Here is a 27,023-nt window from a genome sequence, read left to right as displayed (position 1 = left end):
ACCTGCATATTGTAGTTCCCTGAATGAGCTTTGCTCTTTTCTTATATCTGGGCCTTTGCATGAGCTGCTGTTCCTCTATCTCTTGACTTGGGTTCCTCTGACACATCCTTCACATCTCAGCTTAGGTATCACTTCTCCACAAACTCTCCTCTGATTTCAAAATCTGAGTTAGAGATTCTGCAATGAGCTCCCTTTTCATCCCGGATTTCCCTTACAGTAGCATGTGCCACACTGGTTTTTAACTTGTGGCTAAGGGATTTGTCTTCCTTGCTGTAGGCTAAATTCCACCCAGGCAGAGATTCTGTTTAGCTCATTTATCTCTGCATCTTAGCATCTAAGATGTCTGGTACATAGAGTTCAAGAACTATTTGTTAAATTATTGAACGAATAAGTGACTCACTTGGAATTCTGAACCTACCCTTACCCCTCCATGGCTTTTGTCTCAATAGGTCAGTATTCCTTCCCTTACAGATCTATAATCATATGTAAGTGAGCCTGAGTACTTAAATGTGGTAGGTACTATATTAAGCCTTGAGCAGATTCAAAGAAGAAACATATTCACCTATACCCTCAAAGAGTTCCCAGTCTAGGGGCAGATAGAGATACATAACTCTGAATTATGATGTGATATGGTAAATGCCATTATAGAGGAATGTGTGAATGAGGTCCTGTGAGAGCACAGAGGAGGGAGTGATTGGGAAGTTGGGAAAAGCTGCACAGAGAAGGAGACCTTCTCAGCTTCCCAGCTGACCTATGAGCCAGACTTTAAAAAAGTATTCAGATAAATGCAAAAGACCCTGAATAGCCAAAACAATTTTAACAAAGGGCAGAGCTGGAGGAATCATGCTTCCTGAATTCAGGCTATACTACAAAGCTACAGTCATCAAAACAATATGGTACTGGCACAAAAACAGACACATAGATCAGTGGAACAGAATAGACAGCCCAGAAATAAACCCACACACTTACAGTCAATCTATGACAAAGTAGGCAAGAATATACAATGGAGAAAAGACAGTCTCTTCAATATGTGGTGCTGGGAAAACTGGAGAGCTACATATAAAAGAATGAAATTAGAATGTTCTTTAACACCATACACAAAAATAAGCTCAAAATGGATTAAAGACCTAAATGTATTTAAGACCAGAAACCATAAAACTCCTAGAGGAAAACACAGGCAGTACACTCTTTGACATATAGCGTAGCAATCATTTTCTGGATCTGTCTCCTAAGCAAAGGAAATATAAGCAAAAATAAACAAACAGGACCTAATTAAACTTAAAAGCTTTTGCACAGCAAAGGAAACCATGAACAAAATGAAAAGACAACCTACTGAATGGGAGAAAATATTTGCAGATGATATGACTGATAAGAGATTAATATCCAACATATATAAACAGCTCATATAACTCAACGTCAAAAAATAACAGCCCCACTACAAATTGGTAGAATACCTGAATAGACATTTTTCCAAAGAGGGAATGCAGATGGCCAACAGGCACATGAAAATACGCTCAACATTGCTAACCACTAGGGAAATGCAAATCAAAACCACAATGAGATGTCACCTCACACTTGTCAGAATGACTATCATCAAAAAGAGCACAAATAATAAATGTTGGCAGGGATGTGGAGAAAAGGGAACCCTCGTATGCTGTTGGTAGGAATGTAAATTGGTGCAGCCACTATGGAAAACAATATGGAGGTTTCTCAAAAAACTAAAAATAGAACTACCATAGGACCCAGCGATTCTCCTCCTAGGTATATATCCAAAAAAACCCCAAAACACTAATGTGAAAGATACATACACCCCAGTGTTCATAGCAGCATTATTTAAATAGCCAAGATATGGGAAGCCACCTAAGTGTCCATCACCAGATGAATGGATAAAGAAAATGTGCACACACACACACACACACACACACACATGTAAAATGGAATACTACTCAGCCATAAAAGAGAATGAAATTTTGCCATCTGAAGCAACATGGATGGACTTGAAGGGTATTATGCTAAGTGAAATAAGTCAGACAAAGACAAATACTGTATGATATCACTTATATGTGGAGTCTGAAAAATACAACAGACTAGTGAATATAACAAAAAAGAAGCAGACTCACAGATATAGAGAACAAATTAGTGGTTACCAGTGGGGAGAGGGAGCGGAGGAGGGGCAATATAATGTTAAGGGACTAAGAGGTACAAACTAATATGCATAAAATAAACAAGCTACAAGGTTTTATTGTACAACACAGGGAATATAGTCAATATTTTATAATAACTATAAATGCAGTATAACCTTTAAAAATTGTGACTCACTATATTATACACCTATAACTTATATAATATTGTACATCAACTGTACTTAAATAAAAACAACACCAGAGATTATTCAGAGAGACACAGAGAAGAAGTTTATCCAATGCATGCCTGATTGCATGGGACAAACCAGGAGGGTATAAAGATTCCCTTTTTGAAGAATATAAGAAGACAACCCAATAGGCAAATGGTTTGAGTGGATATTTCATGAAAGAAGATATAAGAATGGCCAATAAAACATGAAAAGATATTTGACATCATTAGACATGAGGAAAATGCAAATTAAAATCACAGAATACCTCTATGTACCCACTTGAATGGTAAGATTAAAGAGACTTAAATACCAACTTCTGGCTGGCAAAAAAGTGGAGTAACTGGAACCCTCATAGAGTGCTGGTAGGAATATACAGTGGTACAACCCTTTTGGAAAACAGCTCGGAAGTTTCTTATAGGATCAAACATATTGTTTCCCTAAGACACAGCCATTCCACTCCTAGATATTTACCCAAGAGAAATGAAAGTATATAACCTGACAAAGATTTGTATACATATTTTCCTAGCAAATTTATTCATTATAGCCAAAACCCTCAAAAAACCCAAATGTCCCTCAATAGGAAAATGAATAAACAAATTATAATATATCCATATAATGAAATATTCCTCAAGAATAAAAAGAAACAAACTACTCATATACCAAATATCATGGATGAATCTCAAAAGCATTATTCCGAGTGAAAGAAGCCAGACACAAAGAGTCATGCTATATGGCTACACTTATATAACATTTTCGAATGGGCAAAAGCAATCCACAGTGACAGAAAACAGACCCATGGTTGTCTGGGGCCAGAGCTTGAGAGTGAATGGCCATAAATGGGCATGAGCAAGAATTTTGGGGGGGATGGAAATATTCTATTTCTTGATTATGGTAATAGTTTAATGGTTACAGAGCTGCATGTATTTGTTGAAATATCAAACTATATTTTGGGTAGCAGAAACAACAGAAGTCCATTACACAGATTATTCTTGACTCAAGCAAACTGGATCACTTGTTGATTCCAAAACACCATGTGCTTTCCTGCATTAAGGTCTTTCGTAATGCTGTTCTCTCTGCCAGGAACGTCCAGCCTTATCTCTTTGGATGAATTTCTACCAATCTTACATTGCATCTTTTCAATGATGTCTGTCTATCTAATTTGATGATCTTGAGTTGTCCTGCTCTGAACCTTACAATTATCTTTCTTTCAGGCCTTTTTCTTCATCTGCCTTATGTTACAGTTATTTGTGCCCCTTACTTATCTTGTTCTCCAATGATCTATACACTGCCTGAGCCAGGACTCTTGTACCTTCAGGAGCCCAAGTATACATCTGAGAGTGAGTGTTTGTTATTGGCTTGGTGACATAAATTAATTGCTTTTAATTAATTGCTTTATAGTTCTGAGAGATGTGTGTCACTTGTTTTTACATGGAGATACATTTGAAAGAGACCCAGTATTTTTTCACTGTTGTCGGTACCAGGTGTTTGCAGTGGAATCAGGAGGATTTGCCCTTGGATTAGATTTTAAAATTGAAACTGCTACATGTGAGTTGAGCCCAGAAGGATATATGAAGCTTTGTAGAGACATGTGCAGTTGGGTCATGAAATGAAAGGGCTGCCAATGTAAAACTATGATTTGTTCTAGGGAACTTCTAAAACAAAGGAAAAATAATTTTGCTTTTGTAAAACGTGAGAGCTGATAGATAGTAATTATTTTCTGCTTGGCTGCAATTATGACTCCATAACATAATATAGTATATTAATGACCGTGCTGTGTTAATTGGAGGAACAGGTATATTAAGAATATCTATGAGATTTTAATACTGGTAATGTATTTGAATCTTTAACTTTATGGAAAATGGTGTGAAACATTATTTTTCAATGCCATGGCTTTCATCCTCCAAGCCAAAGAAATTGAGTAGTGTGTTTATAGCCTTACCAACATAGAGAATCAACTAATTGATAGTGTTTTACACAATCTGTTCCAAGAAATGTTAAACCTGAGATTGGAAAGATGTAAACACTGTAACCTGTGGTTACAGAGGAGAGAAAACTAATCCTATCACTAACTTCAACTGCCCCCTGACCATTATTCTCTTGGTTATAAGGTTGCTAAAAGGTGTTTTTGTGTACCAATTAGATGTAGACACAGATTTAAATTTTGGAGCTTATGATAATAGAACCCCAACTTTTTCTGGGTTTATCAGGCCTTTGTGTGGTTCTCAGCATCTGTGTCTGTTTCTCAGTTGCGTTTGGGGACATCGCCTTATACCTCTTGGGAGTGGATAAGGATCACTGGAGAGCACAGTCAATGGCAGCTTCCCTACTTTCTTGTTTTCACTTATGCTTAGTCCTTCCCACTGGTATACTGGTGAGGGTCCTGAGGTAATCATCATGATGAAAATAGCCAACACTTACTGAGTACCACTTTACATGCAATCCTATAAAGTAGATATAATTATTATCCCCATTTTACAGATGAGCAAACTGAGACTTGGATTAAGTAAACTTGCCCAAGGTTACATGCTAGTAAATGTTGGGATTTGAACTGTAAATAGTTCCTTATTTTGGGATCACTTTAAAAAATGTACTCTTTCATTGCGATCTTTAGCCCTAAAATGAGATTAGAAAGAGCTGAATGTACTATCACAAATTAATCAAACAATACTTATAAACACGCACTCTGTTCTAAATAGTTTTTTTGCTCACGATGGGCAAAGTGAATTCCTATACGGCCAAAGTGGAAAGCATTGTTCTTTTTTCTGTCTTCAAATTAAAGTTATAGCCTTTCGAGCCTGCCTTTATATAGGAATATAATCCAAACATTTGCCCTTTAGTCTTGGACTTGAAAATCTATCATTAACAAAATCTTTAACAAAAAATCTATCAATGCATGGTTAATAGATTAAATGTACATGCACCCCATCCCCCGAAGGTATAAGGTTATGATTTTACATATTTGTCATAAATGACTGCAGCATCCATATATTATTGGAGTGAGCTTTTCTAACGGGGATAAATGTACCACACTGGACTCTCAAGATGACAAGATACACAACTCCTGTTCAGCGAAGCAGGGGGAAATATATTATCCCTCTGCCATGCTGCGACATGCATATATTGCATTTGCGCTTCATGAGGGCATTAAATCCAGAGAGATCAAAAGAAAATGCAGACACAGACTTCCACTGCTGGCTCTTACAGCAGTTTCTGTTGGCTCCATGCTATTTGCATAGGGTGCGGAAGGCTCAACTGCTTCAAAAGAGAGATTCTGTTAGAGCATTATATTTTATACGTTTTTTTCTCCTGCAAGTTATATTTCCCTAAATTGGCTGAAAATCCAAGGAGATTCTTTTTTTTTTTAATTTTTAAATTTAATTTAATTTATTTTTTTATACAGCAGGTCCTTATTAGTCATCAATTTTATACACATCAGGGTATACTTGTCACTCCCAATCACCCAATTCATCATTTCTCCAAAGAAGATATACAGATTGCCAACAAACACATGAAAGGATGCTCAACATCACTAATCATTAGAGAAATGCAAATCAAAACCACAATGAGGTATCACCTCACACCAGTCAGAATGGCAATCATCAAAAAAATCTACAAACAATAAATGCTGGAGAGGGTGTGGAGAAAAGGGAACCCTCTTGCACTGTTGGTGGGAATGTAAATTGATACAGCCACTATGGAGAACAGTATGGAGGTTCCTTAAAAAACTAAAAATAGAACTACCATACGACCCAGCAATCCCACTACTGGGCATATACCCTGAGAAAACCATAATTCAAAAAGAGTCATGTACCACAATGTTCATTGCAGCTCTATTTACGATAGCCAGGACATGGAAGCAACCTAACTGTCCATCAACAGATGAATGGAGAAAGAAGATGTGGCACATATATACAATGGAATACTACTCAGCCATAAAAAGAAACGAAATTGAGTTATTTGTAGTGAGGTGGATGGACCTAGAGTCTGTCATACAGAGTGAAGTAAGTCAGAAAGAGAAAAACAAATACTGTATGCTAACACATATATATGGAATCTAAAAAAAAAAGAAAGGTCATGAAGGACCTAGGCGCAAGACAGGAATAAAGATGCAGACCTACTAGAGAATGGACTTGAGGGTACTGGGAGGGGGAAGGGTAAGCCTGGACAAAATGAGAGAGTGGCATGGACATATATACACTACCAAATGTAAAATAGATAGCTAGTGGGAAGCAGCCACATAGCACAGGGAGATCAGCTCGGTGCTTTGTGACCACCTAGAGGGGTGGGATAGGGAGGGTGAGAGGGAGGGAGACACAAGAGGGAATAGATATGGGGATATGTGTATATGTATAACTGATTCACTTTGTTATAAAGCAGAAACTAACACACCATTGTAAAGCAATTATACTCCAATAAAGATGTTAAAAAAAAAAGTTACGTACACATTATCAAAATAACTTCAAAATTTTATTTCCTAAAGACTTAGTTTTCACAAAACTTGTTTTGAATAATTGTTTTTTTCTGGCAGATTTTTTTCCATCCTTTTGGTAGATGCTTTTCACAAATGAAACTACAGGTGCCCCAGGTTAATGAATAAATCCTATGGTCAGATACTGTTCATTTTATTTAGAATAGCAAAAGAAACAAAAAAAAAAAACATGGGGGAGAAACTTTTCACAAGAGGTATAATTTTCAGTTCTTGTTTTCTGCGTAGTACAGTAGACTGTTCAGACTAGTCTAGTGAAATGGTTGGGGGCTGGGGTGAGGGATCCAGGGGCTCACAGAAAGTATTCAGCAGGGACTCTTTGCTCTGTATCCCAAGCTAAGCCTGTGTTAGAACTGTGCTGTTGAACTGGAGCGATCAAACAGTCTGATCGCCCACCTCTGTGGAAATAGAATTGTGAAGAGAGGGGTTAAAACTCTGGCTATTAACCCCCTTGGCAGTACTACACAGATTTCAGAACGGCATTCAGCCCAGGGGTTGGAGCCACACGTTTTGGATTCTAGCTACTGTAGATCTTACTACTTTGACCTCTGAAACAGAGAGATAGCATTGTAAATGAGACTTCTACATTTGCACCGGAAACTTGGCAATAGCTTTAGTCTAAAGAAGAGAAAACTGAGACTTAGAGTCTATCAGTCATGATTAAGTTCAGTTGGCATGATAATAGGGTTTCTCTCTCACATTGTTTTGAAGGCTGGACGTTTAGACTCCAGGATCCTGGGGGCTCTGTGAAATTGTGAAGGACCCAGGCTCTCTCTAGCTCATGGTCTTTCTTAGGATGGTTCAACACGATGACTGGAACTCTAGCTAACATGGAGGAAGAGATTTAAAAGCCTATAAGGAGTACATACATTATATGTTTTTAAAAGATGTTTCCTAGAACCTACCTCAATAACTTTTCTGTACATCTCATTGGCCCAAACATAATTCCATGGCCACACCTAGCTGCAAAGGGGGTTGGGAAAGTTGGTTTTATTTCTGGAAGTCATCCACCAGCTGAGAACCAAGAGTTCTGTTACTGATCAAGAAGGAAGAAAGGATATTTCTTAGGATCACACAATTTTCTAATGACAGAGATTAGAAGTAGGTCTCCTGATAGTACAGTGCTTCTTGAATCAAAGAAAATGAACTTCTAAGCTTATATGGGGATACTCTGTGTATAGAAGGAAATGAGAGTAAAGACCATTATGATTGTAAAGTTGGGTTGGAGAGTTTGGTTAAAGACTTCTTCCACTTGTGTATTTTTGCCTATTATAACATGATTCCTATTGTATTTAGTTTTATTCTCTCTAGTTTAAAATAGAAAAAAGTATCTTAGAATGTAAAGATGATCCACCAACACTGATGAAACAATGGGAGGCGGAGAGTCACTTAACTTGTGACCCCACCTCAATGCACGGTCTGGACAGCATTTAGGTTCCCTGGTCAACTCCCTGCACCACTCTCTGTGACTGTTTCACACTTTCTCCTGCTCCTCTAGCATTTGATACCCTTTCCCTTCACTTTAATCTGATGGTCTTGCCTGTTACTTCACGGAGAGAATAAAGACAAACAGGAGAATTCTTTTTATTTTTTGCTTCACTATTTTTTTTTTAACATCTTTGTTGGAGTATAATTGCTTTACAGCATTGTGTTAGATTCTGCTGTATAACAAAGTGAATCAGCTATATGTATACAAATATCCCCATATCCCCTCCCTCTTGCTTCTCCCTCCCACCCTCCCAACCCCACCCCTCTAGGTGGTCACAAAGCACCGACCTGATCTCCCTGTGCTATGCGGCTGCTTCCACTAGCTATCTATTTTACATTTGGTAGTGTATATAAGCTCATGCCACTCTCCCACTTCATCCCAGCTTACCCTTCCCCTGCCTGTGTCCTCAAGTCATTCTCTACGTCTGCGTCTTTATTCCGGTCCTGCCTCTAGGTTCTTCAGAACCTTTTTTTTTTTTTTTTTTTTTTAGATTCCATATATATGTGTTAGCATACAGTATTTGTTTTTCTCTTTCTGACTTACTTCACTCTGTATGACAGACTCTAGGTCCATCCACCTCACTACAAATAACTCAATTTTGTTTCTTTTTATGGCTGAGTAATACTCCATTGTATATATGTGCTACATCTTCTTTCTCCATTCATCTGTTGATGGACAGTTAGGTTGCTTCCATGTCCTGGCTATCGTAAATAGAGCTGCAATGAACATTGTGGTACATGACATTTTTTGAATTATGGTTTTCTCAGGGTATATGCCCAGTAGTGGGATTGCTGGGTCATATGGTACTTCTATTTTTATATTTTTAAGGAACCTCCATACTGTTCTCCCTAGTGGTTGTATCAATTTACATTCCCACCAACAGTGCAGGAGGGTTCCCTTTTCACTACACCCTTTCCAGCATTTATTGTTTCTAGATTTTTTGATAATAGCCATTCTGAACTGGTGTGAAGTGATACCTCATTGTAGTTTTGAGTTGTATTTTTCTAATAATTAGTGAAATTGAGCATCTTTTTACGTGCCTGTTGGCCATCTCTATGTCTTCCTTGGTGAAATGTCTATTTAGGTCTTCTGCCCATTTTTTAATTGGATTGTTTGTTTTTTTTGATATTGAGCTCCATAAGCTGTTTGTATATTTTGGAGGTTAATCCTTTGTCTGTTGTCTCATTTGCAAATATTTTCCCCCATTTTGAGGGTTGTCTTTTTGTCTTATTTATGGTTTCCCTTGCTGTGCAAAAGCTTTTAAGTTCAATTAAGTCCCATTTGTTTATTTTTATTTTTATTTTTATTTCCATTACTCTAGGAGGTGGGTCAAAAAAGATCTTGCTGTGGTTTATGTCAAAGAGTGTTTTTCCTATGTTTTCCTCTGAGAGTTTTATAGTGTCTGGTCTGACATTTAGGTCTTTAATCCATTTGGAGTTTATTTTTGTGTATGGTGTTAGGGAGTGTTCTAATTTCATTCTTTTACATGTATTTGTCCAGTTTTCCCAGCACCACTTATTGAAGAGGCTGACTTTTCTACATTGTATGTTCTTGCCTCCTTTGTCATACATTAGGTGACCATATGTGCGTGGGTTTATCTCTGGGCATTCTATCCTGAACCATTGATCTATATTTCTGTTTTTGTGCCAGTACCATACTGTCTTGATTACTGTAGCTTTGTTATAGTTTGAAGTCGGGGAGCCTGATTCCTCTAACTCCATTTTTCTTTCTCAAGATTGCTTTGGCTATTCAGGATCTTTTGTGTTTCTATGTGAATTGTAAAATTTTTTGTTCTCATTCTGTGAAGAATGCCATTGGTAGTTTGATAAGGATTGCATTGAATCTGTAGATTGGTTTGGGTAGTATAGTCATTTTCACAATATTGATTCTTCCAATCCAAGAACATGGTATATTTCTCCATCTGTTTATGTCATCTTTGATTTCTTTCATCAGTGTTTTATAGTTTTCTGAGTACAAGTCTTTCACCTCCTTAGGCAGGTTTATTCCTAGGTATTATATTCTTTTTGCTGTGATGGTAAGTGGGATTGCTTCCTTAATTTCTCTTTCTGATTTTTTCTTGCTGGTGTATAGGAATGCCAGAGATATCTGTGCATTAATATTTTATCCTGCAACCTTACCAAATTCATTGATTAGTTCTAGTAGTTTTCTGGTGGCATCTTTAGGATTTTCTATGTATAATATCATGCCATCCACAAACAGTGACAGTTTTACTTCTTTTTTTCTGATTTGGATTCCTTTTATTTCTTTTTCTTCTCTGATTGCCATGGCTAGGACTTCCAAAACTATGTTGAATAAGAGTGGCAAGAGTGGACATCCTTGTCTTGTTCCTGATCTTAGAGGAAATGCTTTCAGTTTTTCACCATTGAGTGTGATGCTTGCTGTGGGTTTGTCATATATGGTCTTTATTATGTTGAGGTAGGTTCCCTCTATGCCCATTTTCTGGAGAGTTTTTATCATAAATGGGTGTTGAATTTTGTCAAAAGCTTTTCCTGCATCTATTGAGATGATCATACAGTTTTTATTCCTTAATTTGTTAATGTGGTGTATCACATTGATTGATTTGCGTATATTGAAGAATCCTTGCATCCCTGGGATAAATCCCACTTGATCATGGTGCATGAGCCTTTTAAGGTGCTGTTGGATTCTGTTTGCTAGTATTTTTGTTTTTTAATTTTATTTACTTATTTATTTATTTATGGCTGTGTTGGGTCTTCGTTTCTGTGCGGGGGCTTTCTCTAGTTGTGGCAAGTGGGGGCCACTCTTCATTGCAGTGTGCGGGCCTCTCACTATCGCGGCCTCTCGTTGCGGAGCACAGGCTACTGATGCGCATGCTCAGCAATTGTGGCTCACGGGCCTAGTCACTCCGCGGCATGTGGGATCTTCCCAGACCAGGGGTCGAACCTGTGTCCCCTGCATTGGCAGGCAGATTCTCAACCACTGTGCCACCAGGGAAGCCCCTGTTTGCTAGTATTTTGTTCAGGATTTTTGCATTTATGTTCATCAGTGATATTGGTCTATAATATTCTTTTTTTGTGTTATCTTTTTCTGGTTTTGGTATCAGGGTGATAGTGGCTTTGTAGAATGAATTTGAGAGTGTTCCTCCCTCTGCAATTTTTTGGAAGAGTTTGAGAAGGATCAGTGTTAGCTCTTCTCTAAATGTTTGATAGAATTCTCCTGTGAAGCCATCGGGTCCTGGACTTTTGTTTATTGGAAGATTTTTAATTATGGTTTCAATTTCATTACTTGTGATAGGTCAGTTTATATTTTCTTATTCTTCCTGGTTCAGTCTTGGAAAATTGTACTTTTCCAAGAATTTGTCTATTTCTTTGTGGTTGTCCATTTTATTGGCATATGGTTGTCTGTAGTAGTCTCTTATAATCCTTTGCATTTCTGTGGTGTCATTTGTGATTTCTCCTTTTTCATTTCTAATTTTATTGATTTGTGTCCTCTCCCTTTTTTTCTTGATGAGTCTGGCTAAGGGTTTATCAATTTTGTTTATCTTCTCAAAGAACAAGCTTTTAGTTTTATTGATCTTTGCTATTGTTTTCTTCATTTCTATTTCATTTATTTCTGCTCTGAGTTTTATTATTTTTTTCCTTCTACTGACTTTGGGTTTTCTTTGTTCTTTTTTCTCTACTTGTTTTAAGTGTGAGGTTAGATTGTTTATTTGAGATTTTTCTTGTTTCTTGAGGTGAGATTGTATTGCTATAAACTTCCCTCTTAGGACTGCTTTTTCTGCATCCCATATGTTTTGGGTCATCGTGTTTTCATTGTCATTTGTTTCTATATATTTTTTTACTTCTTCTTTGATTTCTTCAGTGATCTCTTGCTTATTTAGTAGCACACTGGTTAGCCTCCATGTATTTGTGTTTTTTACAGTTTGTTTTCCTGTAATTGATTTCCAGTCTCATAGCGTTGTGGTCAGAAAAGATGCTTGATACGATTTCAATTTTCTTAAATTTTCTGAGGCCTGATTTGTGATCCAAGATGTGATCTATCCTGGAGAATGTTCCACGTGCAGTTGAGATGAAAGTGTATTCTGCCACTTTTGGGTGGAATGTTCTATAAATATCAATTAAATCTATCTGCTCTATTGTGTCATTTAAAACTTGTGTTTCCTTATTTATTTTATGTTTGGATGATCTGTCCATTGGTGTAAGTGGCATGTTAAAGTCCCCTACTATTTTTGTGGTTGTTAGATTTTGCCTTATGTATTGAGGTGCTCCTATGTTGGGTGCATAAACATTTATAATTGTTATATCTTCTTCTTGGATTGATCCTTTTGTCATGAGGTAGTGTCTCTCCTTATCTCTTGTAACATTCTTTATTTTAAAGTCTCTTTTATTGGATATGAGTATTGCTCCTCCAGCTTTCTTTTTATTTCCATTTGCATGGAATATCTCTTTCCATCCTCTCATTTTGTCTGTATGTGTCCCCAGGTCTGAAGTGGGTCTCTTGTAGACAGCATATATATGGGTCTTGTTTTTGTATCCATTCAGCCAGTCTGTGTCTTTTGGTTGGGGCATTTAATACATTTACATTTAAGGTAGTTATCGATATGTTTGTTCCTATTACCATTTTCTTAATTGTTTTGGGTTTGTTTTTGTGGGTCTTTTTCTTCTCTTGTGTTTCCCACCTAGAGAAATTTCTTTAGCATTTGTTATAAAGCTGATTTGGTGGTGCTGAGTTCTGTTAGCTTTTGCTTGTCGGAAAAGCTTTTGGTTTCATCGTCGAATCTGAATGAGATCCTTGCTGGGTAGAGTAATGTTGGTTGTAGGTTTTTCTCTTTCATCACTTTATGTATATCCTGCTACTATCTTCTGGCCTGCAGAGTTTCTGCTAAAAAATCATCTGATAACCTTATGGGGATTCCTTTGTGTTTTATTTTTTGTTTTTTTCTTGCTGCTTTTAATATTTTTTCTTTGAATTTAATTTTTGTTAGTTTGATTAATATGTGTCTTGGTGTGTTTTTCCTAGGGTTTATCCTGTATGGGACTCTCTGTGCTTCCTGGACTTGGGTGATTATTTCCTTTCCCATGTTAGGGAAGTTTTCAACTATAATCTCTTCAAATATTTTCTCAGACCCTTTCTTTTTCTCTTCTTCTTCTGGGACCCCTATAATTCGAATGTTGGTGCGTTTAGTGTTGTCCCAGACATCTCTGAGATTTTCTTCAATTCTTTTCATTCTTTTTTCTTTATTCTGCTCCTCAGCAGTTATTTCCACCATTTTGTCTTCCAGCTCACTTATTCATTCTTCTGCCTCAGTTATTCTGTTATTGATTCCTTTTAGTGTATTTTTCGTTTCAGGTTATTGTGTTGTTCATCTGTTTGTTTGTTCTTTAGTTCTTCTAGATGTTTGTTATTGTATTTTCTCAATCTGTGCCTCCATTCTATTTCTGGATCATCTTTACTATAATCACTCTGAATTCTTTTTCAGGTAGATTGCCTATTTCCTCTTCATTTATTTGGTCTTGCAGGTTTTTACCTTGCTCCTTCATCTGTGAAATATTTGTTTGCCATTTCATTTTTTTTTTTTATGAGTGGGATTGTGCTCCTGTCTTACTGGTTGTTTGGCCTGGTGCTTCCAGCACTGGAGTTTATAGGATGTTGGGGAGAGCTGGGTCTTGTTGCTGAGATGAGGACCTCTGGAGACCTCACTCCGATAAATATTCCTTGGGGTCTGAGGTTCTCTGTTAGTCCATTGGTTCCGACACAGAGCTCCCACTGCAGGAGCTTTGGCCCGACCCCTGGCTCATGAACCAAGATTCTGCAAGTTGCGTGGGGTGGCAAAAAAAAAAAAAAAGAACAATAACAATGTAAAAAATAAAATTAGACTAGGAAACTAACAGATATGTTAGAAAGAATATAAAAATAAAAATATAGATGAGTCAACAACCAGAAGGTACATCAGTACCACAATAGTAAAAAAGAGGAGGAGGGAAAGGAAAAAAAAAAAAAAAAGGGCAGGGGAAAGGCCTTGGCTGTGGAGAGTGGGGCCTAAGCAAGGGCTAGGTTTGGGCCGTGGGCGGGGCCAATGCTTAGGACCCACAGGGCTGGAAAAGGCCCTGGGGGATCTGGGGGGTGGGGCTTAGGGTCAAGGAGTAGAAGGGGCCCAGGCCTGCCCCCCATCCCTGGTCTCAGAGGGCAGGGGACCTCACCTGGGAGCCCAGCAGGCTTTCTGGTCTCTAGTGGGTGGGACAATTGCCCGCCACTCCTCTCTTGCCCCTACATCCTGGGAGGTCCCCTTCTGCCCACCTCTCCTGATCTTCCCAGCCTCCCTCCTATGCCCCCAGGGACCCACGTGGCCTGGGGAGGGGGCTTTGGAGGGCAGGGGATCAGGCTGGGAGCTCAGCAGGCTCCCTGGTCCAAGTGGGCAGGACAGTCACCCTCCGTTTCTCTCATGCTCCTCCCGGAGGGCCCCTCCCACCTGCCTCTCCTGATCTCCCCGGCCTCATGGGCGCCGATCCTGTCTGGCCTCCACTTACCCTCCCACCTCTGTCCCCCCACGACCTACCGGTTCACTTGGGGGTTCCTCCCATCTCCTTGCATGTCAGGGTTCCTTACCAGCGGCCGGCAGGCACTCTAGTCATGGGGAGACGCTATCTCAGCATCTTCCCACACCACCATCTTCTAAAGTCTTTATTGAACTTGTTCCAGTATAACTTCTGTTCTATGTTTTATTTATTTTTTTGGCCATGCTTTAGAGCCTGGGGGATCTTAGCTCCCTGACCAGGGATCGAACCCACACCCCCTCATTGGAAGGCAAAGTGTTTAACCACTGGGCTGCCAGGGAAGTCCATGAAACCCTTCTTGTTGAGGCTGGCAATGATCTCCATCTTGCCACATCCCATGGACATTTCTCAATCATGACCGCTCAGTAGCACTTGACACAGTTGTTTGCTTTCTCCTTCTGGAAGCACCTTTTTTACTTGGCTTGGGCAGCTCTATTCTTGCCATATTTTCTTGCTATGGAATGGCGGTGCCTTCCCCTTCTTCTTGCTGGCTCCTTCTCTCCTTGACCTAAAAATTTGGGGGGTGCTCTAGGGCTCAATCTCTTGATTGTCTTCTCTATTTTACTATGCTCTCTCCTTAGTGATCCCATTCACTATTGTGGCTTTAAATATCTATATCTAGGTGGTTCTGAATTTATATCCTTTCCTTTTCTCTGGGCTCCAGACGTGTATGTCTAACACCCTGCTCAACATCTCCACTTGGATGTCTATACAGGATTTTCAAATTTAACAGCTTCAAAATAGAACCCTTGATTCTCTTTTCCCCAACTGTTCTTCCTCTTATTTTCATAAACAACACCACCATTCACTAAGTGGTTCAGATAAAAAACTGCGAGTTATCTTTGATGCCTCTCTAGCCCCCAAACTTCACATTTACTATATCAGAAAATCATCTCCAACCTCAAAATAGATCTAGATTTTAATCAGTTCATCATGTTCACCATTACTTTCCTAGTCCAAGACCCCTATTTAGACTCCTAATTGGTTTCTCTGCTTCTCATGTTGCCTACCCCCAAGTCAAGAGCTCAGGTAATCTGATTAAAATGTAAATCAGGTCATGGAAAGTGACTTTTCTGCTGAAAATCCTCCAATGGATTTATTCAGTCAGAATGAAATTCCAGCTTTTTACTCTAGTCTGAAGGATCCATTAGATCTGCCCTCATCCTGTCCACACAACCTCATCTCCTGCCGCTCACAGCTCTACTCCCCTGGTTCTTGGTATTCCTCAAAAATACCAAGCTTGCTGCCCACCTAAGGGCCTTGACCATGTTCTTACATCCTCTGCTTGGAGAGAGCTCTGCCCCCAGGTATCTGTAGGACTGCTCCACCGTTTTATACAAATCTTCATTCTGATATCACCTTCTCAGATGGGCCTACTGGATATATACTCCACCTTCACCTTGACCCCCTTACCCAGGTTTATTTTATTTTATTTTTATTATTTTTTAATTTATTTTTTTAACATATTTAATGGTGTATAATTGCTTTACGATGGTGTGTTAGTTTCTGATGTATAACAAAGTGAATCAGCTATACATATATCCCCATATCTCCTCCCTCTTGCATCTCCCTCCCACCCTCCCTATCTCACCCCTCTAGGTGGACACAAAGCACTGAGCTGATCTCCCTGTTCTCTGCGGCTGCTTCCCACTAGCTATCTAGTTTACATTTGGTAGTGTATATATATCCTTGGCACTCTCTCACTTTGTCCAGGCTTACCCTTCCCCTTCGCCCAGTAGTGGTATTGCTGCGTCATATGGTATTTCTACTTTTAGTTTTCTGAGGAACCTCCATATTGTTCTCCATAGTGGCTGTATCAATTTACATTCCCACTAGCAGTGCAAAAGGGTTCCCTCTTCTCCACACCTTCTCCAGCATTTATTGTTTGAAGATTTTTTGATGATGGCCATTCTGACTGGTGTGAGGTAATACCTCACTGTAGTTTTGATTTGCATTTCTCTAATAATTAGTGATGTTGAGCATGTTTTCATGTGCTTGTTGGCAATCTGTATATCTGTATATCTTCTGTATATCTGTATATCTTCTTTGGAGAAATGTCTGCGTAGGTCTTCTGCCCATTTTTGGATTGGGTTGTTTGTTTTTTTGATATTGAGCTGCATGAGCTGATTGGAAATTTTGGAGATTAATCTTTGTCAGTTGCTCCATTTGCAAATATTTTCTCCTATTCTGAGGGTTGTCTTTTCATCTTGTTTATGGTTTCCTTTGCTGTGCAAAAGCTTTTAAGTTTCATTAGGTCCCATTTGTTTATTTGTGTTTTTATTTCCATTTCTCTAGGAGGTGGGTCAAAAAGGATCTTGCTGTGATTTATGTCATGAAGTGTTCTGCCTATGTTTTCCTCTAAGAGTTTTATAGTGTCTGGCCTTACATTTAGGTCTTTAATCCATTTTGAGTTTATTTTTGTGTATGGTGTTAGGGAGTGTTTTAACTTCATTATTTTACATGTAGCTGTCTAGTTTTCCCAGCACCACTTATTGAAGAGGCTGTCTTTTCTCCATTGTATATTCTTGCCTCCTTTATCAAAGATAAGGTGACCATATGTGTGTGGGTTTATCTCTGGACTTTCTATCCTGTTCCATTGATCTATATTTCTGTTTTTGTGCTAGTACCATACTGTCTTGGTTACTGTAGCTTTGTAGTATAGTCTGAAGTCTGGGAGCCTGATTCCTCCAGCTCCATTTTTCTTTCTCAAGATTGCTTTGGCTATTCGGGGTCTTTTCTGTTTCCAAACAAATTGCAAAATTCTTTGTTCTAGTTCTGTGAAAAATGCCATTGGTATTTTGATACAGATTGCATTGAATCAGTAGATTGCTTTGGGTAGACTAGTCATTTTCACAATGTTGATTCTTCCAATCCAAGAACATGGTATATCTCTCCATCTGTTTGTATCATCTTTAATTTCTTTCATCAGTATCTTATAGTTTTCTGCATACAGGGCTCTGTCCGCTTAGGTAGGTTTATTCCTAGGTATTTTATTCTTTTTTTTGCAGTGGTAAATGGGAGTGTTTCCTTAATTTCTCTTTCAGATTTTTCATCATTAGTGTATAGGAATGCAAGAGATTTCTGTGCATTAATTTTGTATCCTGCTACTTTACCAAATTCATTGATAAGTTCTAGTAGTTTTCTGGTAGCATCTTTAGGATTCTCTATGTATAGTATCATGTCATCTGCAAACAGTGACAGTTTTACTTCTTCTTTTCTGATTTGGATTCCTTTTATTTTTCTTCTCTGATTGCTGTGGCTTAATCTTCCAAAACTATATTGAATAATAGTGGTGAGAGTGGGCAACCTTGTCTTGTTCCTGATCTTAGTGGAAATGCTTGCAGTTTTTCACCATTGATAACAATGTTGGCTGTGGGTTTGTCATATATGGCCTTTATTATGTTGAGGTAAGTTCCCTCTATGCCTACTTTCTTGTTTTTGTCATAAATAGGTGTTGAATTTGTCTATAGCTTTTTCTGCATCTATTGAAATGATCATATGGTTTTTCTCTTTCAATTTGTTAATGTGGTGTATCACATTGATTTATTTGTATATATTGAAGAATCCTTGCATTCCTGGGATAAACCCCACTTGGTCATGGTGTTTGATCCTTTTAATGTGCTGTTGCATTCTGTTGGTTAGTGTTTTGTTGAGGTTTTTTGCATCTGTGTTCATCAGTGATATTAGCCTGTAGTTTTCTTTTTTTGTGGCATCTTTGTCTGGTTTTGATATCAGAGTGATGGTGGCCTTGTAGAATGAATTTGGGAATATTCCTCCCTCTGGTATATTTTGGAAGAGTTTGAGAAGGATAGGCGTTAGCTCTTCTCTGAATGTTTGATAGAATTCCCCTGTGAAGCCATCTGGTCCTGGCCTTTTGTTTGTTGGAAGATTTTAAATTACAGTCTCAATTTCAGTGCTTGTGATTCGTCTGTTTATATTTTCTATTTCTTCCTGGTTCAGTCTTGGAAGGTTGTGCTTTTCTAAGAATTTGTCTATTTCTTCCAGGTTGTCCATTTTATTGGCATATAATTGCTTGTAGTAATCTCTCATGATCGTTTGTATTTCTGCAGTGTCAGTTGTTACTTCTCCTTTTTCATTTCTAATTCTATTGATTTGAGTCTTCTCCCTTTTTTTCTTGATGAGTCTGACTAATTGTTTATCAATTTTGTTTATCTTCTCAAAGAACCAGCTTTTAGTTTTATTGATCTTTGCTATTGTTTTCTTCATTTCTTTTTCATTTATTTCTGATCTGATTTTTATGATTTCTTTCCTTCTGCTAACTTTGGGGGTTTTTTGTTCTTCTTTCTCTAATTGCTTTAGGTGTAAGGTTAGGTTGTTTATTTGAGGTATTTCTTGTTTCCTGAGGTAGGATTATATTGCTATAAACTTCTCTGTTAGAACTGCTTTTGCTGCATCCCATAGGTTTTTGGTCGTCATGTTTTCATTGTCATTTGTTTCTAGGTATGTTTTGATCTCCTCTTTGATTTCTTCAGTGATCTCTTTGTTATTTAGTAGTGTATTGTTCAGCCTCCATGTGTTTGTATTTTTTACAGATTTTTTCCTGTAATTGATATCTACTCTCATAGCGTTGTGGTTGGAAAAGATACTTGATATGATTTCAATTTTCTTAAATTTACTAAGGCTTGATTTGTGACCCAAGGTATAATCTGTCCTGGAGAATGTTCCATGAGCACTTGAGAAGAAAGTGTAATCTGCTGTTTTTGGATGGAATGTCCTATAAATATCAATTAAGTCCATCTTGTTTAATGTATCATTTAAAGCTTGTGTTTCCTTATTTATTTTCATTTTGGATAATCTGTCCGTTTTTGAAAGTGTGGTGTTAAAGTCCCCTATTCTTATTGTGTTATTGTCGATTTACCCTTTTATGGCTGTTAGCCATACATGTACATAGGTACATAGGTACATAGGTACATATGTATGTTGGTTGCATAAATTTTTATGTTGGTTGCATAAATTTTTACAATTGATATATCTTCTTTTTGGATTGATCTCTTGATCATTATGTAGTGTCCTTCTTTGTCTCTTGTAATAGTCTTTAAAGTCTATTTTGTCTGATATGAGAATTGCTACTCCACCTTTCTTTTGATTGCAGTATGCATGGAATATCTTTTTCTAGCCCCTCACTTTCAGTCTGTATGTGTCCCTAGGTCTGAAGTGGGTCTCTTGTAGACTGCATATATACAGGTCTTTGTTTTGTATCCCTTCAGCCAATCTATGTCTTTTGGTTGGAGCATTTAATCCATTTACATTTAAGGTAATTATCGATATGTATGTTCCTGTTACTATTTTCTTAATTGTTTTGGGTTTGTTATTGTCTTTTCCTTCTCTTGTGTATCCTGCCTAGAGAAGTTCCTTTAGCATTTGTTGTAGAGCTGGTTTGGTGGTGCTGAATTCTCCTAGCTTTTGCTTGTCTCTAAAGGTTTTAAATTTCCTTTGAATCTCAATGAGATCCTTGCTGGGTAGAATAATCTTGGTTGTAGGTTTTTCCCTTTCATCACTTTAAATATGTCCTGCTAATCCTTTCTGGCTTGCAGAGTTTCTGCTTAAAGATCAGCCGTTAACCTTATGGGGATTCCCTTGTATGTTAATTGTTGCTTTTCCCTTGCTGTTTTTAATATTTTTTCTTTGCATTTAATTTTTGTTAGTTTGATTAATATGTGTCTTGGCGTGTTTCTCCTTGGATTTGTCCTATATGGAACTCTCTGCACTTCCTGGACTAGACTGACTCTTTCCTTACCCATGTTAGGGAAGTTTTCAAGTGTAGTCTCTTCAAATATTTTCTCAGTCCCTTTTTTTTCTCATCTTCTTCTGGGACCCCTATAATTCAGATGTTGTTGAGTTTAATGTTGTCCCAGAGGTCTCTGAGATTGTACTCAATTCTTTTCATTTTTTTTTTTCTTTGTTCTGCTCTGTGGTAGTTATTTTCACTATTTTCTCTTCCAGGTCACTTATCCTTTCTTCTGCCTCAGTTATTCTGCTATTGATTCCTTCTAGAGAATTTTAAACTTTATATATTTTGTTTTTCATCATTGTTTGTTTGCTCTTTAGTTCTTCTAGGTCCTGTTAAACGTTTCTTGTATTTTCTCCATTCTAATTCCAAGATTTTGGATCATCATTCCTATCATTACTCTGAATTCTTTTTCAGGTAGACTGCTTGTTTCCTCTTCATTTGTTTGGTCTGGTGGGTTTTTACCTTGCTCCTTCACCTGCTGTGCATTTTTCTGTCTTCTCATTTTGCTTAACTTACTGTGTTTGGGGTCTCCTTTTCTCAGGCTGCAGGTTCGTAGTTCCTGTTGTTTTTGGTATCTGCCCCCAGTGGCTAAGGTTGGTTCAGTGGGTTGTGTAGGCTTCCTGGTGGAGGGGACTGGTCCCTGTGTTCTGGTGGATGAGGTTGGAGCTTGTCTTTCTGGTGGACAGGACCACATCCAGTGTTGTGTTTTGGGGTGTCTGTGACCTTATTATGATTTTAGGCAGCCTCTCTGCTAATGGGTGGGTTGTGTTCCTGTCTTGCTAGTTGTTTGGCATAGGGTGTCCAGCCCTGTAGCTTTCTGGTTGTTGGGTGGAGCTGGGTCTTAGCGTTGAGAATGGAGATCTCTGGGAGAGCTTTCACCATTTGACACTACATGGAGCCGAGAGGTCTCTGGTGAACCAATGTCCTGATCTCGGCTCTCCCACCTCAGAGGCTCAGGTTTGACACCCGGCCAGAGAACCAAGACCCTGTCAGCCACATGGCTCAGAAGAAAAGGGAGAGAAAGGAAGGAAGGAAGGAAGAAAATAAAGTTAGTAAAATGGAAAAAATTATTAAAAATAAAAAAATTAAAAAGTGATAATAAAAAGAAAGAGTGAAAGAAAGAAGGGAGCAACCAAACCAAAAAACAAATCCACCAATGATAACAAGCACTAAAAACTATACTAAAACAAAAACAAAAACAAAAAACGGACAGTCAGAACCCTAGGACAAATGGCAAAAGCAAAGCTATACAGATAGAATCACAAAAAGAAACATACACACTCACAAAAAAAGAAAAAGGAAAAAAAAATTATTTATAAAATGCAAAAAAGGAAGAGAGCAACCAAATCAATAAACAAATCTACCAATGATAATAAGCTCTAAATACTAAACTAAGATAAAGATAAAACCAGAAACAAATTAGATGTAGAAAGCAAACCCCAAGTCTACAGTTGCTCCCAAAGTCCACCACCGCAATTTTAAGATGATTTGTTGTCTATTCAGGTATTCCACAGATGCAGGTACATCAAGTTGACTGTGGAGATTTAATCTGCTGCTCCTGAGGCTGCTGGGAGAGATTTCCCTTTCTCGTCTTTGTTCCCACAGCTCCCGGGGTTCAGCATTGGATTTGGATCTGCCTCTGCGTGTAGGTCACCTGAGGGTGTCTGTTCTTCGCTCAGACAGAATGGGGTTAAAGGAGCAGCTGCTTCGGGGGCTCTGGCTCACTCAGGCCGGGGGGAGGGAGGGGTACGGAGGAGGCAGGGCGAGCCTGCGGCGTCAGAGGCGTCGTGACGTTGCAGCAGCGTGAGGCGCGCCGTGCGTTCTCCCGGGGAAGTTGTCCCCGGATCACGGGAGCCTGGCCATGGCGGGCTGCACAGGCTCCCGGGAGGGGCGGTGTGGAGAGTGACCTGTGCTCGCACACAGGCTTCTTGGTGGCTGCAGCAGCAGCCTTAGCGTCCCATGCCCGTCTCTGGGGTCCGCGCTGATAGCCGTGGCTCGCACCCATCTCTGGAGCTCGTTTAGGCGGTGCTGTGAATCCCCTCTCCTTGCGCACCCCGAAACAGTGGTCTCTTGCCTCTTTGGCAGCTCCAGACTTTTTCCCAGACTGCCTCCTGGCTAGCTGTGGTGCAATAGCCCCCTTCAGGCTGTGTTCACGCAGCCAACCCCAGTCCTCTCCCTGGGATCCGAACTCCAAAGGCCGAGCCTCAGCTCCCAGCCCCCACCTGCCCTGGCAGGTGAGCAGACAAGCGTCTCAGGCTGGTGAGTGCTGGTCGGCACTGATCCTCTGTGCAGGAATCTCTCTACTTTGCCCTCCGCACCCCTGTGGCTGCGCTCTCCTTCGTGGCTCCGAAGCTTCCCCCACGCCCACCCCCCGTCTCCACCAGTGAAGGGGCTTCCTAGTGTGTGGAAACCTCTCCTCCTTCACAGCCCCCTCCCAGAGGTGCAGGTCCCATCCCTGTTCTTTTGTCTCTGTTTTTTCTTTTTTCTTTTGCCCTACCCAGGTACGTGGGGAGTTTCTTGCTTTTTGGGAAGTCTGAGGTCTTCTGCCAGCGTTCAGTAGTTGTTCTGTAGGTGTTGTTCCACATGTAGATGTATTTCCGATGTATTTGTGGGGAGGAAGGGGGTCTCCACGTCTTACTCCTCTACCATCTTGAAGGTGCCCCCTCACCTGCTCCCCCAGGTTTATTTAAACTCACAGTGCTTATTATTTACTACCCAGCATTGCGTGACATGTACACAGGACTTTTTGGATTCTGTACTGTCTGTCTCCCCTACACTGTAAGTTCCATGGAGGCGAGGGCATTGCCTTGCTTGCTCTTTATCCCCTGTGTTCCCTGGTGGCACAGTAGTTAAGAGTCTGCCTGCCAATGCAGGGGATATGGGTTTGAGCCCTGGTCTGGGAAGATCCCACATGCCACAGAGCAACTAAGCCCGTGCGCCACAACTACTGAGCCTGCGCGCTAGAGCCCACAAGCCACAGCTACTGAGCCCGTGAGCCACAGTTACTGAAGCCTGCGCACCTAGAGCCCATGCTCTGCAACAAGAGAAGCCACCACAATGAGAAGCCCGTGCACCGCAACAAAGAGTAGTTCCTGCTCGCCACAACTGGAGAAAGCCTGCCCACAGCAAAAAAGACCCAACACAGACAATATGTAAATAAAATAAATAAATTTTTTTAAAAAGTGAAAATATTTCTGCAAAAACAAAATAAGAAAAAGAAAAGAAAAATCCAAATGTATTTCTCTTTTTGTTTAATCTGGGCTGAGCTGCCTAATCCTAATGCTTCTCTTTCCGGAAGAACAAATCAGTTTGCCGTGAGATCAAGAGCTGCTGGGAAGCAAAGGTTGATCTGATGCCTCCTCTACAAGGTTTGCATCCCAAAGATGGCATTGTGGCCAGAAAGAGATCCATTAGCTGCTGGAGCACACGTTACACTTCCAACAGTGAAAAACAGGGGGAATTAGCTTCTGAATCAAGCGATTCACTGGCGAGTCCTGCCTGCAGAGGAATATGTGCAGATTTCATCTTTTCTCTCAGACTCATCTCTCTGTTTCAGAGAGGCATCCATTCCACACTTTTAGAAACGTATTTGGTTTGAAAATCATTCTCAGCATGTTCAGAGTTGCATCAAGGACACCGAAGGGGGAGTAGTGTGGTTAAGTAGAAAAAAGAGACTCCGAGGACCAGGAGAATTTGTCTTTGGCATCCGCTGAAAGTCTTTTTTATTTTTATTTTTAAAAAATTTTATTTATTTATTTATTTATTTAAAAAATAAATTTTATTTATTTATTTATTTATTTTTGGCTGAGTTGGATCTTTGTTGTTCCATGTGGGCATTCTCTAGTTGCGGTGAGCGGGGGCTACTCTTCGTGGCGGTGCAGGGGCTTCTCATTGCAGTGGCTTCTCTTGTTGCGGAGCACAGGCTCTAGGTGTGTGGGCTTCAGTAGTTGTGGAGCGTGGGCTCAGTAGTTGTGGCTCGTGGGCTTTAGAGCGCAGGCTCAGTAGTTGTGGTGCACAGGCTTAGTTGCTCTGCAGCATGTGGGATCTTACCGGACCAGGGATCGAACCCGTGTCCCCTGCATTGGCAGGCGGATTCTTAACCAAGGCGCCACCAGGGAAGCCCAAGTCTTTTTTATTTGACAGCATTACCTGTCCCACCCGTTCCCCCACACCTTTACTCTCCATGGGTATAAAAAGCAACTTGCATACTTTTCATCCTCAAGCAACTTCTGACAGGTTTTGACTAGATAACTTGAACTTGGGTGAGTCACAGCCTTTTTTAAGGGGGAGGCGGAAACAGCCGTATAATACCAAAAAGGCTTTCCTGCCAGAGGGGGAAAACGTTTCCTAAGTGCATATAAGTGATCCTGGGTATTAAGAGATTTGTTTCCTGTCTGTTACGAAATCCTCAACTACAGATAAGGTGGACAACATTCAATTAGGTTGTTTTACCCAAACTTTGTCCAACAATTAATGTCAGTCATTTGTGTTTCTAATTGAAAAGAGTCTCTCTTTGGGGTCTGCATATGTTTAACTTGAGGTGTGCAGTGCCAGCCTTGACCTATCATTCTGTGATTGCTTTCATTGTTGTAGGCAAAAATGTAAAGAATACTAAGTTTGCCTTGGGCAAAGGCCCAATTCAGAATTCAGGCTCCAGATATCTGAATACCCTTATCCTCACCCCTAGATGGCTTGCTCATCAGTCCTGATTTGGTTCTGGACCTCACCTTTCCTTTGTTCCTCCTCTTACTCCCGTCCTGAAAACAAAATCTCTCATGGCTAGATCATAAGAAGAGGCTGTAATAATCAAAACAATGCAAGTATATCAAAGAATCAAACACAACTGAATGTGTTGTTTCCCATTGATGTATTAATAGGACTAGGGTATCTCATTGGGAATTTTCGGCAAAAGATATTTTGGGACTGGCGTAGAGGAAGTGTCCCCGGAACCCTGTCATTTCATACAGGTGGGCACCTCCTCTGCTTACCAATTAGATTATCCTGGCCTTGGGAGTACCAGTATAAATTAGGCTGGGTTCTGTTTGGCCATTATTCTTCTAATTAGGCTTCATCCCAGACCTCTACCATGTAGATTTGGTGCAATCGCCCTTGGCTCTTAAACATCTATGTTTAATTTCTTTGAATTTTTTACTTACAATATTGATATATGTCTTTGGAAGTCAGTGAAAAATGTTTCTTTGTAAATGTGGCCAAAGTCTCTGACTCAACTAGAGAGAACCGTTAGCTTAGAAATAAATGCCTTATTATTTTTTAGGTAGCAACTGCTCTTGTACAGAGCCAGTAACTCACCTGGAAGAATTTCAGTCAGATCAGTGGAGCATTCTCTAAAGGAACAAACCCATTTAAGCATAAATCTACTATTTTTAGTCTTGGATCTGAAATTCCTCTTTTTCTCACTTTTTGCCCACGATCTCTGTTAAAACAGCCAGCTCTTCACATCGTAGATCATTAGGAGCTTTCATATTGGACTTTTATCCCAATACTGAAGGCTAGAAGGGGCCGAAGGCTAGAAAGCAGTGTGTTTTATTTTAAGTTTCTCGGCATGGCCAATAGCAGGCTGATTTCTAACTGAACTAAATCCCTTTTGTCATTTATTTTTATGATAATAGTAAGATCTGTGAACTTTTTGGAGGATTTGGGGTAAAAGAAAATACCATTTTTTGGCTTTCACTACACTTGCCACTTGGGAACACGTATTGTTCATTTCCTCTTAAGAAATCACCTAAATAGATGAGCTGCTCCATGTGGCTTTGGAGAAGTAGAAAATACTGATGGAAAAGGTGCTGGTGACCACAACAGTACACTTGGAATTGCCATGTAGTTTATCCCTTTGTAATCCTCTGTTCCGCCTCACTGAGACTGGTAATGTGAAACCAAACCCAGAGCTGCCATCACTCAGCGGAGGGATTGCCGAGCTCACCGCACAACCGCACTGCCTCCCTCAATCCCTGTTTCATGTGGATGTGGCAGAGTGCCACTGGGAGACTCCTCGTGCTTCGTTATTCTCTGAGGCAGGAAATGCAGATGTGGCATCAATGCCTCTTCTGCCTCTTTTGCTGGAAAGAACTCAGGCATTTGCTGTTATGGGGCAGTGCAGTCAGTTGCTACTAGCAAGTGGCCCAAGCCCTTGGTACTCAAAGTACCAGGGTGCTCAAAGTATGGTCCCTGGACCAACGGAATCGGCATCAGTCAGGAGGCTAGTCAGAAATGCAGACTCCCAGGTTCCAACCCTGACCCAGTAAAACAGAATCTGCATTTTCATAAGGTCCCTGGTGATTTATAGGCACACAAGGTTTTTTTTCTTAATTAATTAATTAATTTTTGGCTGTTGGGTCTTCGTTTCTGTGCGAGGGCTTTCTCTAGTTGGCGGCAAGCGGGGGCCACTCTTC

This window comes from Balaenoptera physalus (genome assembly GCF_965194825.1).
Source record: "Balaenoptera physalus genome assembly, chromosome: 5".
Classification (NCBI taxonomy): domain Eukaryota; kingdom Metazoa; phylum Chordata; class Mammalia; order Artiodactyla; family Balaenopteridae; genus Balaenoptera; species Balaenoptera physalus.
This window is presented reverse-complemented; position numbering follows the sequence as displayed.